Source organism: Pagrus pagrus (assembly GCF_965226575.1).
Source record: "Pagrus pagrus genome assembly, chromosome: 10".
Classification (NCBI taxonomy): Eukaryota; Metazoa; Chordata; class Actinopteri; order Spariformes; family Sparidae; genus Pagrus; species Pagrus pagrus.
The window spans coordinates 19,817,655-19,833,461 of NC_140194.1; the positions used below are offsets into that span (position 1 = coordinate 19,817,655).

At 40.7% G+C, this 15,807-nt stretch overlaps 1 protein-coding gene across 3 annotated transcripts in view; it reads right to left on the minus strand.

Moving 5' to 3' along the window:
* insc (INSC spindle orientation adaptor protein) overlaps window positions 1–9,744 on the minus strand; it is a 51,802-nt gene extending 42,058 nt beyond the window's left edge. For 2 of the 3 annotated variants that reach the window (XM_084364199.1, XM_084364196.1), the window contains exon 1: window positions 9,583–9,744. The gene's annotated coding sequence lies outside the window, so the exon portion shown is untranslated. Of the gene's footprint in view, window positions 1–4,464; window positions 4,567–9,582 lie in introns of those variants that run through there. The other variant, XM_084364197.1, reaches the window with a different exon arrangement.
* Between the last annotated feature and the right edge of the window lie 6,063 nt (window positions 9,745–15,807).

Here is a 15,807-nt window from a genome sequence, read left to right on the forward strand (position 1 = left end):
ACATCATTACAGTAAACTTGGTTATGCATTGAAATTACAAATATATTGCTCAACACAGCAGAGCAAACAGACCAGGTTGAGATTCGCCCGCGTTCACCCACGAATATCCTGGTTATGATCAGGTTTCTCTGTGATGTTTGGACAGGGTTTTGAGACACCCAAATATGCTAACTAGAGTTGGATACTGTGGCATGTAAACATATCATCAAGGTTTCTTATCATTGGTTGATGGGCCAGAAATAAGTGTTGGGGAATCAAGACACAGCTTAAACACATCCATAGGCCCAGTTCAGTGTTTTTTATTGCCTAACCCAATAGCTGACATTTCCTCACCATACTTTAGTCGCCATAAGCAGAAACTGTAGAGAGGGGGAATTTTAAAAAACATTGGCACTACCAGAAAGTAGAGCTAATGAAGCTTCTGGATGAATGGAAAAACATCTTCAACTCATCAACACTACATTTCTACCTGTTTACCATCAAGGTACTTTAAACTCCCAGTTGTTTTAGTGGAAGTGCTCAGACTCAGTTTGAGTTCTCTATAAAACAGCAAGACCTCAGCTTGTCTTAATGAGAAAGCTCCATAAAAACAACAGCTGAGCACCTTGGATTGGACTACTTTGGTTTGGAGTGTGAACATTACACATGTCAAAAATCTACCTGACTATTGAACTTCATCACACATCAAGTTAAATAGGACCAACATACTGCCCAAAGACTGGATAGAGTCAACATATATGGCTCAAACAAGTGTGTCCCTCTGAGAGGGGAGTCAGGATTCTGACACTGACATTGAATTTGTTTTTACGTCATTTGATATAAACTTAAAAACATTTTTGTCTTCATTTTTCTGTTTTCTCTTGTTCTTTTTCATTCTGGCTAATCTAATTGATCTTAACACTGAAAAACTTTGGACATTGCAATAAAGTACTGTTTCATCAGCCATCTGCAGTCTATTGCTTTTCCAGCATTGTCCTGAATATTGCGGCCAAAGGTTTAAAGTTAGTGATAAATTCTTGTGAAATCTGTGTCATCAGTTTCCAGGTTGGACTTCAGGCATGAGGCCAAAACAGGCCTTTGAAGCAAATTCCCGACAGCAGCAGGAGCTCTCAGCCCTCAGCATCATCGCCTGATCTTCTCCTGTCAATCACATGGAGAATGACCTCACTGGCATTTATGTCAGGCAGCTCCTTCAGTTAGATGAAGTGCTGTGGAAATGGCATTGGCCCAGTTACGGCCCACCTTTACATGTCAGCGAGACCGGGCTACTACAGAACCACGATCCATACGTACAATTTATAGCCAGCTGTGGGTCTATCCATCTCCGCCCATGGGTACCTACAATGTATATTCATGACGTCATATCCAACGCCTGGATCATAAATAAACCATGAACGGATGCTTGGTTTAGACATCACGTTTTGACTCGTGAGTGACCTGATATTAGGGGCCACACACAAAATGGCTGAGAAGAAGCGAGCAGAGAGGGAGGGGAGGAGGGCGTAATAGCAGCAATTCCTTGCGAGTCAACTCTACAGCTGTTTGACATTAGGAGGTGGGAGTAAATTAGGTGGGCTGGGTCCGTGTTGTGTGTGGGTTTAGGGGAGAAGGGAAGAGTAAGATTCAGGGGTGGAGGATAGGTCCACTGCCCAGATCTAAGCCAAGGAACACAGGCACCACTTCAGGGCAGGGTGGAATTTTTCAAGGCGTTTTCCTCCGCCTGTTTTTCCACCACCGAACTGAAGGCACACGCAGGGCAAATGGGATACACATGGGGTCAATGTGATAAGTAAATAGCGGCCGCAAAAATCGCAAGGTATGCAAGAAAAGCTCCATATGTGCCCACCGAGCACACATGTGGCACTTCAAAAAGCCATTTCGGTGCTATTTTTTCCACTTGGGGCACGAAAAGTAAACACATGTGAGAGTTTTCTGGGTAATTAGTCTGGAAAAGAGTCTGCCATGTCTCATTTGAGATATACAGAATATCCTCAGAAATAAATACTTAGAAAGTGTGATTTCAAAATGAGATAGTCATCGTTAAAAGGGTGTAACATTTACTATTGTAAAGTTAAATCAAACAGTTCTTCAATGTGAAAATGTGTTGCTTTTCTCCATTTGATATCATGTTAACTAGAATGGCACTCAGTAGAGTGCATACCTCCACCAAGGCCCAAAAGTCCCCTTCGATACTCACGCAGATATCTTGAATATGCCAGATTTCTTTCACCCAATCCCAATGCATTACTGAGAAATTAACAAAAACTTAAAAAAGGCATTGTTTTGTTGTCTTGCACAGTTAAAGAAAGGAAGAAAACAAATCCTGGATCTGTCCCTTCATCCAGATCCACACCAAAAGTTAAGGGGGTCTATTCTGGGCTGAAATCCATCCTCCATCCAAGTTTCAAACAAACAAACAAACAAACATGGGTGAAAACATAACCTCCTTGGCGAAGTTGATTCAATATCTTTGGTTTTTGGCCTTTTGGTTGTTCTGAAGACCTAACATTGGTCTCTTAGGAATTTAAAAGTGCAATTCTTCTTTAGTTTTTGACATTTAATGGAAAAAACAATCAATTTATTGAGGGAGACAATCATCAAATTAAATTAAAGTAAAAACCATTATCAAGGAAGGAGTTTAGCACGCCTCAACCGCTTCACATGGAGCTGGAAGCCTGTCTGGTTTGCTCAGTGCAGGACACTTTAGTGACAGGAAAAAACTCAAGGAACAAAGTCCAAGGTGAGCAAATGGAGTCAGACCACAAACTTTTATTAAAAGACAAACTTTTTCAACGTCATGCGCGTCTTCATCAGAGTCAAACAATACAGAGACTTACTTCCTCTTAATAAAAAACCTTCTCTAATCAGGAGCTTATCCAGCACAGGCTAGAAGTGGAGAGGATCGACAGGTTCACTTGTTCAGATAAAATAGTGTTGAAATGTTTTTATTAGAAAGTATGTGGTATGAATCAGTTTGCTCCAGTCTACCTTGGACTTTGTTCCTTGAGTTTTTCCTGTCACAAAAATCATTATTAGTTGCAGCGTTATGCAACAGAAGTTAAGTTACTTTTCAAACATGTTCTATAGGACTTAGAGGTAAATGTTACTGAAAGCAAAGTTAGAAGCCACAGCTGACTGAAAATGATCAACCTTAACAGTTTAGAGAGCATGAAAACAGTTTGTTTCACATTTCCGAACGCCTCCACTGAGTTGCTGTTGCTGCTGTATGAAGCTGGATGATTCATGAGACAGATCGTAGTAGTGAGGGAACAGGACACCACCACAGCGAAGGAGTAGTAAGTCCTCAAGACTCCCTAAGGTGCTTTCAACAGCATCAAGACTTCTGCAAGAGGAGGAGGAGGTGCTGACCTATTCGTCTTCTTTGAATCACACAGCAAACAAACGCACAGAAGTACTGAAGCCTCCATTTCCTCTCATGATCTCCCCAATGAACCGTAACAAGGGCCACAAAGCAAATGCAGTAGATGGCAGTGACAGGAAAGACAGTTAAACAGACTGAAGCCCATGACCTGCGTCCAATTAGCAGATGGAGATGGGAAGAAAAGAAGAGAGTGAAGAAAAAGAGGTCAACATAAGAGAAGCTCCATGCTGACGCTCCAACTCAACCAGTCTGATATTGATTTATTCCCCAGCCTGGGGCCCCAGAGTGGCTGCCATATTGGGCCCACCTACGCAAAAATTTATACCTCCACTCTCCTAATTGAGTCCCCACTCTGAACAGAGAGCCTCCACTGAGTCATGAGCCTGATCACAGTGATGTGTCAACAGTTACCCACGATAAAGCAGCATCAAAGACGTACACGTGACGCATGTGCAGCGTCCAAAGCAAACATGAAAGTGATGAGTTTTCATGGGTGCTGCATCATGTCGTGGTCCAACATTATTTCAAGTGTATGTCAAAGCTCAGTCACTGAAGAAACTTTGGGTTACAAACAACCAAACTTTTATTTTTCATTTCATTGTTTAAATTAATGTTAAAATAAACAGCAGGAGGTTCTTTAAATGATTTTTACACAACTTTCTTTGATCGCTGTTGTTTGGAAGCCATAAAAACTGCCTCTTTGATTGACGTCGGAGACAGGCTGCTGGCTCCATGCAGAGGAAGATGTTGTCTGTACCCCACTGAGGTCAAAGGTCAGAAACTCAAAGGTAGCAGCCAGAGCCACAATTGTTGACGTAGCCTTGCAAATGTAGAAATGTGAACATACTCATTTGTTGAACAAAAGTACAGGTAAAATGGTTAAAGCTGGGGATCGTAAGATTGTAGAGAAACAAAAATCCAACCCAAAAAATCCCATCGTCACCTTTCAGGCCTCAGAAGCATGCTGGCCCTGAGGAAGATGTGTTAGCGGCTTGATTGCTATGTTCAACTTTTTGGTCAAATAAATATATAAATAAAGAGCTCTGTTAAATGCGTCAATCATATAAACACAAGAAAAATACCTGTATGAACGTCTCTCAGTCTGAAAAGGCTACCAAACGCTACAGTTACTCCCTACTGTTGTATGTGTGTTCACTATGCTAAAATTAGCCAATGAAGGTCAGGAGCTGTGAGCTTTGTGCTAGTTGGTTAGCGACTGAACAACAGTCTGTCACTACGGGAACAGCCTGACATTCCGAAACACCTCCATTGCGAAACCCCTCCATCCCGACACACCCCACTCCGACACACCGCTGTTCCGAATCCGACTTTCAACTTCCAATTACTTCCCAATATGGTTAGGGTTAGGGGTACCACAATAGCCTTTTCGGAATAGCAGGGTCTTTAGAAAAAATGAGAAACCACGTCATTACGATGAATGGAAGTCTATTATATAGAATATATAGAAAAGCGGGGTGTAACCGTCACTACTGCTGCTGCTCACTTGTTCTTTGACTCAGGGGCTGTTTGCTTCGTGCTACTGAGTTAGCCAGCCGCTGAACGACAGGCTCAGAGGCCGTGCACTGTGAGCTCAGTACATCATTGTCATCGCTAACCACAATAAAATCATAATGAATGCATACAACGCACAACCGTGGTAGTAGTTAGTACTCACCACTGTCAAGCTAATATATTAGAACTGTGACATTTTTGCTGCACTTTCTCTGCCATTTGTGTGCCACTAGTTCACTAATAGCTTTAGCAATATATCCGCCTAGCCTTGTGGAAGACTCCAGTCATGTGCAATGACTGCACAGGGTACAAAGATAGGTAGCCTGTAAATGTTTTCATACGGGCTGAACAGGACTATTGGATGGCTATCAGGGTGTTAGATTTTCTACAAATATAACAAAAAATACTTCTGGAATAACTTAACAACCCTATTTTAATAAGAAGGAACGGTGACACTGCTGTGTTCCCAGAGGAAAATGCAATTAGTGGGTATCTGGATCAAAACGGTGACAGAGGACAGGCCGAGCTGTGTGAGAAACAGCTTCTGGAGAACACCAGATTCGTGGGAGGAGACCCAAAATGACCTGGCCCTGACTTCAACAAGGCCACACAGACACAAAGAGGAGGGTTGGGAAAATATCAACAGCCAAAGAAAGAAACTACCTCATTCTTAAGAAAGGATCTACTAATGGAGAATAACAGATACTTGGCAAGTGTAGGATCTTGAAAGTGAATCTATAAACTATACAGGATGGGTCTGACTGTCTTTGATAAGTAAAAGAAGTCTGAATGTTTTGCATGAGCACGCTATTTTGAAGACAATGTTTTGGCACGGGGGCACTCAAAAACCAGACTCGTGTGGAGCAAAGTGCAGCTTCGCGTTTCCAACTTTAGCTGCGGTCACAGAGTTCAGTTGCACCCTCAGTGATAGTCACTTCTCATCAGACTATACTGGCAAGGCGTTGTCTTAATGTCTCAGACAATGAATGTGGGTGTGAGACTGACAAGATGATCATTTTTACAGTGGAAACCCTATGATTCCTTGTCCATGAAAAGCCTAATTAAACAGTATGACAACACAGTGAGGGCCACACCTGCATGTGCGGTTCATGGTCAGCACGCCGCGCCCTCCTCAGCTGTTCCCCAGGCAGGCGAGAGGAGAATGCATGGCAGAGAGTAATTGCCAGTCATGTATCATTAGATAGAAGTGCTAAACAGATGTTTATGGGAAGTGGTTGTCACAGCTTGTCATCAAGTATGAAGCATGGAGCTTCTAACGCCACTGAAGCTAAGCATTAATTTGCCTGTAGGACTGATAAAAGCAGCATAGCATATTATTATACCAAAATGGCTCCTGTAACATTGTAAAACTTGTGTGACGTAATCAGCAACAAAATGTTGGATACAAGAACAGAGCAAGACACTGAGGATGCTACAGCTACTTCTTGATGTATTTTGTGTTTTTGGCAACTTCAATAACCTACATGTCCTCAGATCGTCCATCGCAACATTCGTTCCTCCTCAAATACTCAAAAAAGCTGCATTCATAAGTCTATGAGCACTTAGGAATGTTGATAAAACAAGCGCAGGTGCAGGGCACTCGTGCAGAGTCTGATTAAGTGGATATGGAGATCCAAAATTAGCATCATAACATGCTGAAAGCTCCTGTGAAAGAAGAAGTCTAGAAAGACTCTCTCCTAGTCCCACTCCTACCAGTCCACCACCATGGGACCTTATTTTAGAAAACAATGGATGGAGATCAAAAATATTGATGCTAAATTGTCAATTTAAAAGATTATTTTTGAACTCAAGAAAGTCTCAGTTTGTCGGTTAAACTGTAAGTACAGGATCGTGAAAACATGTAATTAGACTACATGCCCAACTGTTGCGCAAGTAACGTAGTTTCATTTAAGGCCAAATATATACTTGCTTCAAACAATGCGTTCGGGTACGCATGAGGGCTTAGCAATAGGCTTCAGCAACTGATCTCATGATGGCACAATATCAAAATCTGAGGATCTTACTTTTATCCTTGGCTGGAATGTCTGCACCAAATTTAGTTGCAATCCACCCAAAAGTTGTCAAGAAAAACAAACCAACTTCTGAGTCTGGAGGATTCATCCTCTGGGGAACATGAATCTCTGTACAAAAGTTCATGGCATTCAAGTACTTCCGTCACAGCATGTCAGTCTGTCTATAAACAATGAGCAACACACAGGAACAGAATGTTCATGTATATATAGCTCTGTACCCTGTTCTGTCATTTAATTATATAGTAACAGGATGACATACATGGCCACAGAAATGCTTCCGGTTCATGTGACATATTTGCTGTTTAGTTCCTGTTAACACTCAGAGCCCTTACACATATTTTCCAATAATACATTTAGATTTACACACAGGAAATGCTGTTTTAAGGTCCAGTGTGGAGGATTTAGGGGTATACTTGGCAGAACTGGAGTATAATATTTAAAATAATGTTTTTATTAGTAAATGATCAGCTGAAACAGTTATATTTAGAGATAAGATGCAACGATTTGAATATGCACTCACATGTACTGACACACTGTACATTCATGAACTTCGACTTAGAAAGTGTGCACGTGCTCAAATATCGCCAACAATCATCAAATACACACATAGAGTTCATATGGAAAAACATAATGACACATCTCTTTTGTCATCTCTAACCATCTCTCTCTCAAACACACGCACATGTTCACATTTCTCCACCACCACATCACACACACGGAAGCCTGCAGTGAAGACATGTGGTAGCCGTGGCCTGATCGTTACCGTCAGCCTCACTGTAATCTTAGTTGTTTTCCACAGACTCAGCTGCCATCACTCCCACACAAACCAGATCAGCCTGCTCCAAACTGTTTTAGCCACGATAGAGTTCGGCTCCAGCATGACTCAGAACAAAAACACAAAATATTTTCCGATTGAGAGAGACCACTGAACAGTAGCCCGAACGGACCTTTCATATTTATAATGATAGCATCAGCTGGCAAGTGCAAGCTCCCACAAGAGGGGGATGCTAATTGCAAAAGTAATTAATGCATGGTGAAGTGTTTGCATACATATTAGATCTATCTATACAGGACTTAAGCAACAATGTATTCACTAGGTTTACAGGGACCAACTAACTTCTAAAATTGTAGCATCTGTCAGCTCATTGTTTTGGTTTTAGGGCCTGCAACTTTATTGTTTTGTTTCACCCTCGGTGTTTACATCATTTCCAGCAGCTGCAAGCAGGTGTCCAAGCATAAAGGCTCTGGCAAACCCCTGCTGCTTAGGGGTGGGGGATCTGATGAAAAATGTTAGCTAGCTATCTTGACACAGACAATGAACGTTTCTATTTTCTCCTGCATTCATCAAACTGCTAATTATAACCCATGTTGCATTGTTTACGTCACCCACAGGAGGACCACATAAAGCTACGTCACTCTGTCGGTATGTTTATGTAGCTTGGATCTTCGAGACAGTGAAGTCACGTGAAGTTTGGAAACAGAAGTCAGAGGACATGAAAGACTGTGATCTCCAAGATTCGCCTCAAAAGTAAATTGTAAATGCTTCAATATGGATGACGATCTAAAATCTTCCAATCACCCACCCATAGGCTACTGCTTCCTGTCCAGTACTAAACAGGTTGGCAACTAAAAACAGAGATTAAAGAGAGTGAATATTGGCCTTACATCAGCCAGGTAGCCAGAAATGTGACTCCAAATGAATGCTACTGGATGTGCGAATAGTCAATTGTTTGCTAACAAGATTTCCATACCAACTTTAAAAGATGACGTCATTGTTGTGTTTACAGCTTGTTGTGCTGCCCCCTTGAGCCCAAAAACTAATTCAATCTCCTTTAAAATGGTCAGATTTTTTTCAGTTGGACAATTCAGGAATGATGTCCAATGACCTGTGTTTTATATCAGTTTATAAAAATCCCAAAAAGATGTTTTTAACTTGTTTTACAACATTTGTCAAAATATTTATTTTCCCAAATGTACATCTAATCTTTGTAATTGCATTACTGTATCACACAACATGTGAGTCTGTACACTTTAGCATATAGTTTAGTTGAATTGTGTATGACTTGGCACTTTTCTGTGCTTCATCTGACTTCTTTTGGCAAGGATGACATTGTAATTATAAAAATCAAAAGCTTCTTGAATTTAAAAAAACATCACTGTCCATTTAATGTTTAAAAGTTTTGTGAGAATCTGGTTGTCCAAATGATAAATACTGCATCCCTTATAAATAAAGAAGCTTTTAGGTCAGAATGCCTCTTTAGAAAATCTTTAAAATTTCTGTGATAAAAAAAAAAAAAAAAAGAAGAAGCAGACTTGGACGTTGGTCAAGAACACTTTTATGAGAAAAAGGGGCTTTGACATCAGTAAAGTTGCCACCCATTTAAATGCGGGAGTTTGAAAGCACTCCTGCACCTTGCACCATGCAACAACTGCATCGCTGACTGGAAAACACTCTCTTGTGAACAACTGCATTGCTCTTGAAGAAGTTTGAAGGACATGACAGGGATGTCTTGTGATTCTTCTTAACTTTTCTATTTAAATCACATGCAGCAAAACCGAGTCATGCTTAAGTTATCTGAACAACTTTCATGTCAAACTTTCTCACGGCGTCTTTCCAAGAAGTTGAGATTAGACTGATTTGGTTGTCAAACTCACCCATCCTCTTGGTCAGCGACTGAAAGGTTAAGTGTTCCCAGGAGGGTTCATCGTTACAGCTCGTGGTTGTTGTCCTCTTCACTGCAAACCGTCTGTCTCTGTCCTTTTGCTCTCTCTAACTCAGTCTCTGTCCCCTGTCTTGGAGCCCCAGCCGGGCCAACCACCACCAAAGCCTGCTGGAGTACGACTGCTCAGAGTCTAAACATGACTGGCCTTAAAGGTTTTTCTTGGGGAGAAAAAGCCCACATCCCACTGTCAGTCAAGCAGCCGAGCATAGTTTCAGCTGGGCCGCCATCCAAACAGACATGAAACTATTCTATTTCGGTCTGCCATATGAGCAGTGGTGCTGTTCAGAGGAGGGGGGAGAAAGACTTTGTGGTGGAGCATGTAATTGCAGAGTGACCAGTTATGGCGAGATGTAATTGCAGACCTCATCAGATGGAGAGAAACTGCCAACAAGACAAGGTAAAGGACTTTTAAATAAGACTAAAAAAATTAAAAGAAAAAAAAAAAGAAACAACACAGACCACATAAATAAATGAGGAGCTGGGTTCCAGATGTGGCAGCAAAGGGAGGGAGGGGAGCAGAAGAAAGAGGGAGAGACAGAAAAGAGGGCCAGATGAAGGAACTGCCGTGGCAGCAGAATGAAATCCCATTTCTGACACGGTGAAAGGGTGTTTACCTTCCCAGGAACAGTCGCGCAAGATGGAGAGGGGGATTGGGGAAGGTGAGAGGATGTCGGGCCGGCTTTCTGTTGTTTCTGGACCTTTACCATGAATGCTCCTGGGTGTCTGGTTTCACATCAGCCTTGGAAATGACTACCTTATGGAAAAATTGTGAGCTTTAAAAACGAGGAAGGAAGGCGAAAATATAAACGTCAGTCGGCTGGTTCCCATTACGAACGAGACTCAGCTGGTCTGTGTTGCTGCAGTTAATAGCGCTACGTATTCTTGAGTGAATAATTACCATGTGATCATGTGAAGGGGGCGGCTCCATACACACTCCCATGTGCACATAAGGGCCTGTTACACTATATAGAGTCAATAAATATTAGCTTTAGCTTAAATCTGAATGTAAACAGCTAATTTCCTCTGAAATTTTACCTCATTTCCTGGTAAATGCAACAGGGGAGTGCTCATTGAGGCACCTCTAGTCGCACATTGCTTTGTGTCAAGGTAATTCTCAGCTAGACCCCATTTTTAAAAGAACCAATTTGGGAAACACACATATTCGCTTTCTTGCCAAGAGTTAGGTGAGAGGATTGTTACCACTTTCAAGTTTGTACGCTAAAAATTAAGCTAGAGCCAGGAGGCAGTTAGCTTAGCTTAGCATAAAGATTGGAAGCAAGAGGAAGCATCTAGCCCAGCTCTGGCAATAAGTTAACAAAACTGGCACCTCTGAAGTTTAATAATTAGATATATCTTGTTTAATCCACAGGCCGATTTAAAACATTGGCAAAGTCTGGCAAGTTGTTTCCTCCTGCTTCCAGTCTTTATGCTAAGCTAAGCTAACTGCTGGCTCTGGCAGATTTCTGCCTTCAAATAGGGTTGTGTTTGTTCATGAGAGGAGTCCAAATGAACCTCCCACATGTGGAAGTCTGTAGAGTTTTTCTTTTCAGTTTTATAGTTTCTCTGCGAAAATATTTTCCCGATGACCTCATCATTTATATGCCTTTGTATTTCCCATATTAGATTACCTGCATGCTAGCTTGTGAAGTGTTAGCCTCGGTGGCTCCTAGATGCCGTTGCCTAACAGCGGAGTTCTCACGACATCACCACTTGAACTCCAGGCATTTCATATACAGGTCTGAATCCTCTCAGGTTATGACCAAGCTCACAAGGTACATTTAAAGGCGGTTTAACATTAAAAGCAAGAGAGACTGTGGCTGGTTCAGACATGTCTGTAATAACACAAGTAGAGAGGAGAGAAACTTTTAGACAGCAGATTTTACAAATAGAAAGTACGGCGACTTAAAGTTACCATGAAGCGGCTAGTGAAGCGCTATTTGCTTCGGCAAAGTTTCACATTTACTGTAAAAACAGGCAGCTATTGAGGGACTTGTTGTGGATATTAATTGGCGATTTAGTAGCCAATAGCACTAAATGTACGGTACAGCAGTGAATACAGTACTGAGGTAGTTTTCTGAAAGCTTACGGATATTGCCTAACAGAGCAGTACCTCCAGTAGTCTTGGGGGGGCAGCGTAGCAGAGAGCCAAGGTCGCGCCCCCTCCAGTTTGCCCCATGGGACCTTATTTTGGAAAAACTTTCTATAGTAGTGAATGGAGAGAGGCAAATATTTTTTTATATCCTGCTTGAATTGTGCCATGAACTACACATATGATCATCTAGTTTTGTGTTAAACCGCTCAGTGAACTACATCGTCTCGCTCAACACGCGTCACCAACACCAACATACTAACTCAGCACAGAAAAGGCACTAAAAAAGGTGAAAATCATATTAAATCTGGTCATATTGACAACTGCAGTTATGTGAAAGGAGAGTTTGTCAGTTCTGTGAGCTGTTAATATACAGGAGCAGCTCTACAAGGTTTAAGTTACGGGTTTTGGTGACCACTCAACGAGACAACGTCACTAATGCGACTGTTGGCTGTGTAGTCTTTATAATTACATGTTTTCACAGTCTCATATTTCATTACTTTCATGACTTTACATTCTTACTTTACTGACTAAATTGACAAACGTAAATCATATGTGAAGTTCATGACACAATTCAGACAGGATCAGAAGATGATTTGTCTGTCACTGTTCATTAGCATACAAAGCTTTTCTGAAGTAAGGTTGAAGCAAACGGGAAGGGGCATGACTCCAGCTCTCTATACAGCCAATAGTTGAATCAAGACAAGCTCAAAGGACATGAAGAAGAATTTTTCAGTAGAGATTATGCAAGTTGGTGGGAAGGTCTCTTGTAGTTTCTGTTACTGTAATTTTTCTGTGTAGTAAGAACACTTAAAGTAATCGTTTAAGTTTGTTAAAGTCACAGAGGCATTAGTTTCTTACAAAACCTGATGGATGGAGATTTGTGTAAGAGTAAGAGCTTCATTGTTTCAGAAAGAGTAAATGCTGAATGTGAGAAGACAGGGCAACAGCAACTAGCCCGGACATGACATCAGTACTCAGGCTCTCTATTTCCACAAATTGTTGAGCTATTCCTCCAAACATTAAAAAGAAGCATCTACCAAAGCCTCAGGTTTTGAAATTGGTTTGCGGTGCAGGATTCTGGGAACCCGACTCGCGGCACGTCTTCTCTCTGGAGATGGGGGCTTGCTTCTTGGTTTCTCTTATATGAACCATCTAATTTCCAACTGGAAGGGCCCCATTCAAAGCAGCTGTGTGTCATTAGGACTGCTATTCTCATTGGCATAGTGGGATTGTTAGATTGCTGCTGAGAAAGAAGCTTAAAACCAAACAGACCCACGAATCAGTCCTCAACCTCCCGTCCCCCTCAATTATCAGAATATAGAGAGGGGGTTTTAATTTTTTTTCCTCCCCAGTCATGCAGGGAAGTTTCCATGTGGGTCCTGATTTTCTCCCGACAGACAGACAGTGAGACAGACAGAGCATGAGTGGAAAGACTGTAAAAACAACTGACAGATGAGGCTTTTAAGGCTTCAGGGGGAATAGAGCACAAATCCCTTTACTGTTTATACTCCGATAGATTAGGTTCACATATTTTGATACACATCCTCTCATCTGGGAGCTAATAAGTTATCCACTTGAACAATTGGCTTTTTAACCAATCATGTATTGCTTTTAGTAGCTTGGACAGCGCATGTCTGGTATCAATTGTTCCCATTTATTTCACGTATTCCTTGCATTTCCTCTAAACAAAATAAAATGTTTTACAAAAACACTCTTCTTTCCTTCTCTTCTCTGACAGCTCTTGTGTGCTCCGGTGTGATGCACACATTTGCTCCGATGCACATTTGGCATTCATCCGTGCAACCAAATAGGATCAACTGTATCCTGTTTTTCGATTTTGCCCTTATTCAATGGGCTCATTATCCCCTCAATTTCCAAACCTACATCCCATATTTGTCATCTAAAAAACTGAAGGGTCTTTATTTATCCTCTGTTCAAGTACTTCTTTAGCTCTCTGTGATTTTTTTGGAAACACTGCACCTCAAATACTTCACAAACCATTGGCAGTGCATACAGGGTAATGCATGTTATTGAGGGCTGAAAAACAACATTAAAATGTAATTATGTATTTGCATGATATTCATCCGCTCCAGTTTGTGCAATTTAGGTGATTTATGTGGAATGTTTTATTTCCTGTTATACATCATGATTCATTTTCCACTAATGATGTTCACCTTTTGTTTCCATTTTGTTTTTGTGGTTTTCTTCTTACTTTTACTCAATGGTCCCTGACGCAGTGCACATACTTTCATTCAGAATCTGCAGAGGGGCTGCCCAGTACAACCAGTCCTCCACTTATAGCTGGCTGGAGCAGAAGAGGGTCTGTACCTTGCTGAAGCCCTCCTCAGTGCTTTTCTTAGAATAAATCATTTTCCATCAATCTGAGCTAAGAACTTTTGGCAGTTCTGATCTGAAAGAAGATGCCGTTTGCTCCTATGAGGTTTAATGTGTTTCTGCACAGTGTTGTAAAAAGTACCCAAAAGTCATAGTGGAGTAAAGGTAAAGATATCATGTTAAAATATTACTTAAAAAGTCAAAAGTGAAAGTCACCCATACATATAGTACTTGAGTGAAGGTCTTAAAGTATCTGATATTAATTGTACTGAAGTATCAAACATATTTTACTGGCAATAAATGCGCTCAAGTATCAAAAGTAAAATTATATTTACATGTATGTACTGTTAGTGCAGTATGAATATTGTATCCAATATTCAGCATTTTTCAGAATCAGTGTTTTTCTATCTTATCGCCAAAAAATCTTTTACTCAGGCTCTGATGCAGCTTAATTTGCAAAGTAACAAGTAGTAAGGTTATTTAATAAATGTAATGGAGTAAAAGCACAATATTTGCCTCCAGAATGTAGTGGAGTGGAAGTATAAAGTGGCAGAAAATGGAAACTTTACTACTAAAGTACAAGTACCTCAAAATTGGACTTTAAGTACAGTACTTAAGTAAGTTACATTCCATCATTGTTTTTGCAGCAGGAGAAAGATCAGTCAGTCATGTGATCTTCTCAAGGCAATTAACCATAAACCACACATCCTTGTTCAGAGGCATTAGTCGATGACTTCCACTCATGATACACCTACAGGAGTGTTCAACTGGTTAATGTTAATGTTATCGCTTTTCAGTCCATCCGTGCTTCATTTCACCGTTTTTGTGGTTTTTTTAGGGTTCAGATATTCCTTCTTCTTTTAGTTTATCATTTGTACAAAGAAAAAACATGTAAATCTTCAGACAACCTGATGAGCTGGTTAATTAAAAGTTCACATTTTTTATGCTTTTGTGGTCCAAGTCAGGGTTACTGTACAAACATCTGTACTTTCTACTCCTTACATTTTCAAAACAGGCTCGTTAGTTTTGTCTTAATACATTGGAGGGGATTGATTATTGATTACGCTGCTTTACTGATCCAAAATGTTGGTATTTGATGTTCTGGTAGAATCCTACTGATTCTACCTTTAAGTTTAACAGTCTTTGAGTTATATTAATGTGCCCTGAGGTTCAGTTAGCTTTGCACAGAAGTGGAGGCTAGAAATGTCCGTCGGAGGGATACTTTTCACTTTTATACTTTGAGTTCATTTCAGAGCCTGTACTTTATAACTTTTACTTGAGTAAAGAAGTTGAATCAGTATTTTTAGTCTTTTTTTTTTTTAAACCGTGTCTGTTCTTCTACTTGAGTGAAGAATGTGTGTACTTTTGCCACCTCTGCCTGTGAGACTCTGCAGAGCTCCACTGAAACTTCTGTCGAGATAATGATGTTGCCACCTATTGGAGTGCTGCTGTAAAAACACCAGAACCCCAAAATGTTCAGTCACCTACATGAGAGTGAACATTTGATGATTAAAACTGAAAGACAGCTTGAAGAAAGTATTGTTCTGTAACTTGTATCTTAGATAAGAGAATACATGTTTTTTCCTGTGGAACTCAAAAACGTGTTGATGTCTTCACCAGTCTCATGTGTTTGCAATAAATATTTATCTTCTGATACATAAATGAATGTAAACATACACTGATTCTGGTGTGCGTTTACCTCCGATGGAGCTAAAGAAGAACAAGTCTGAC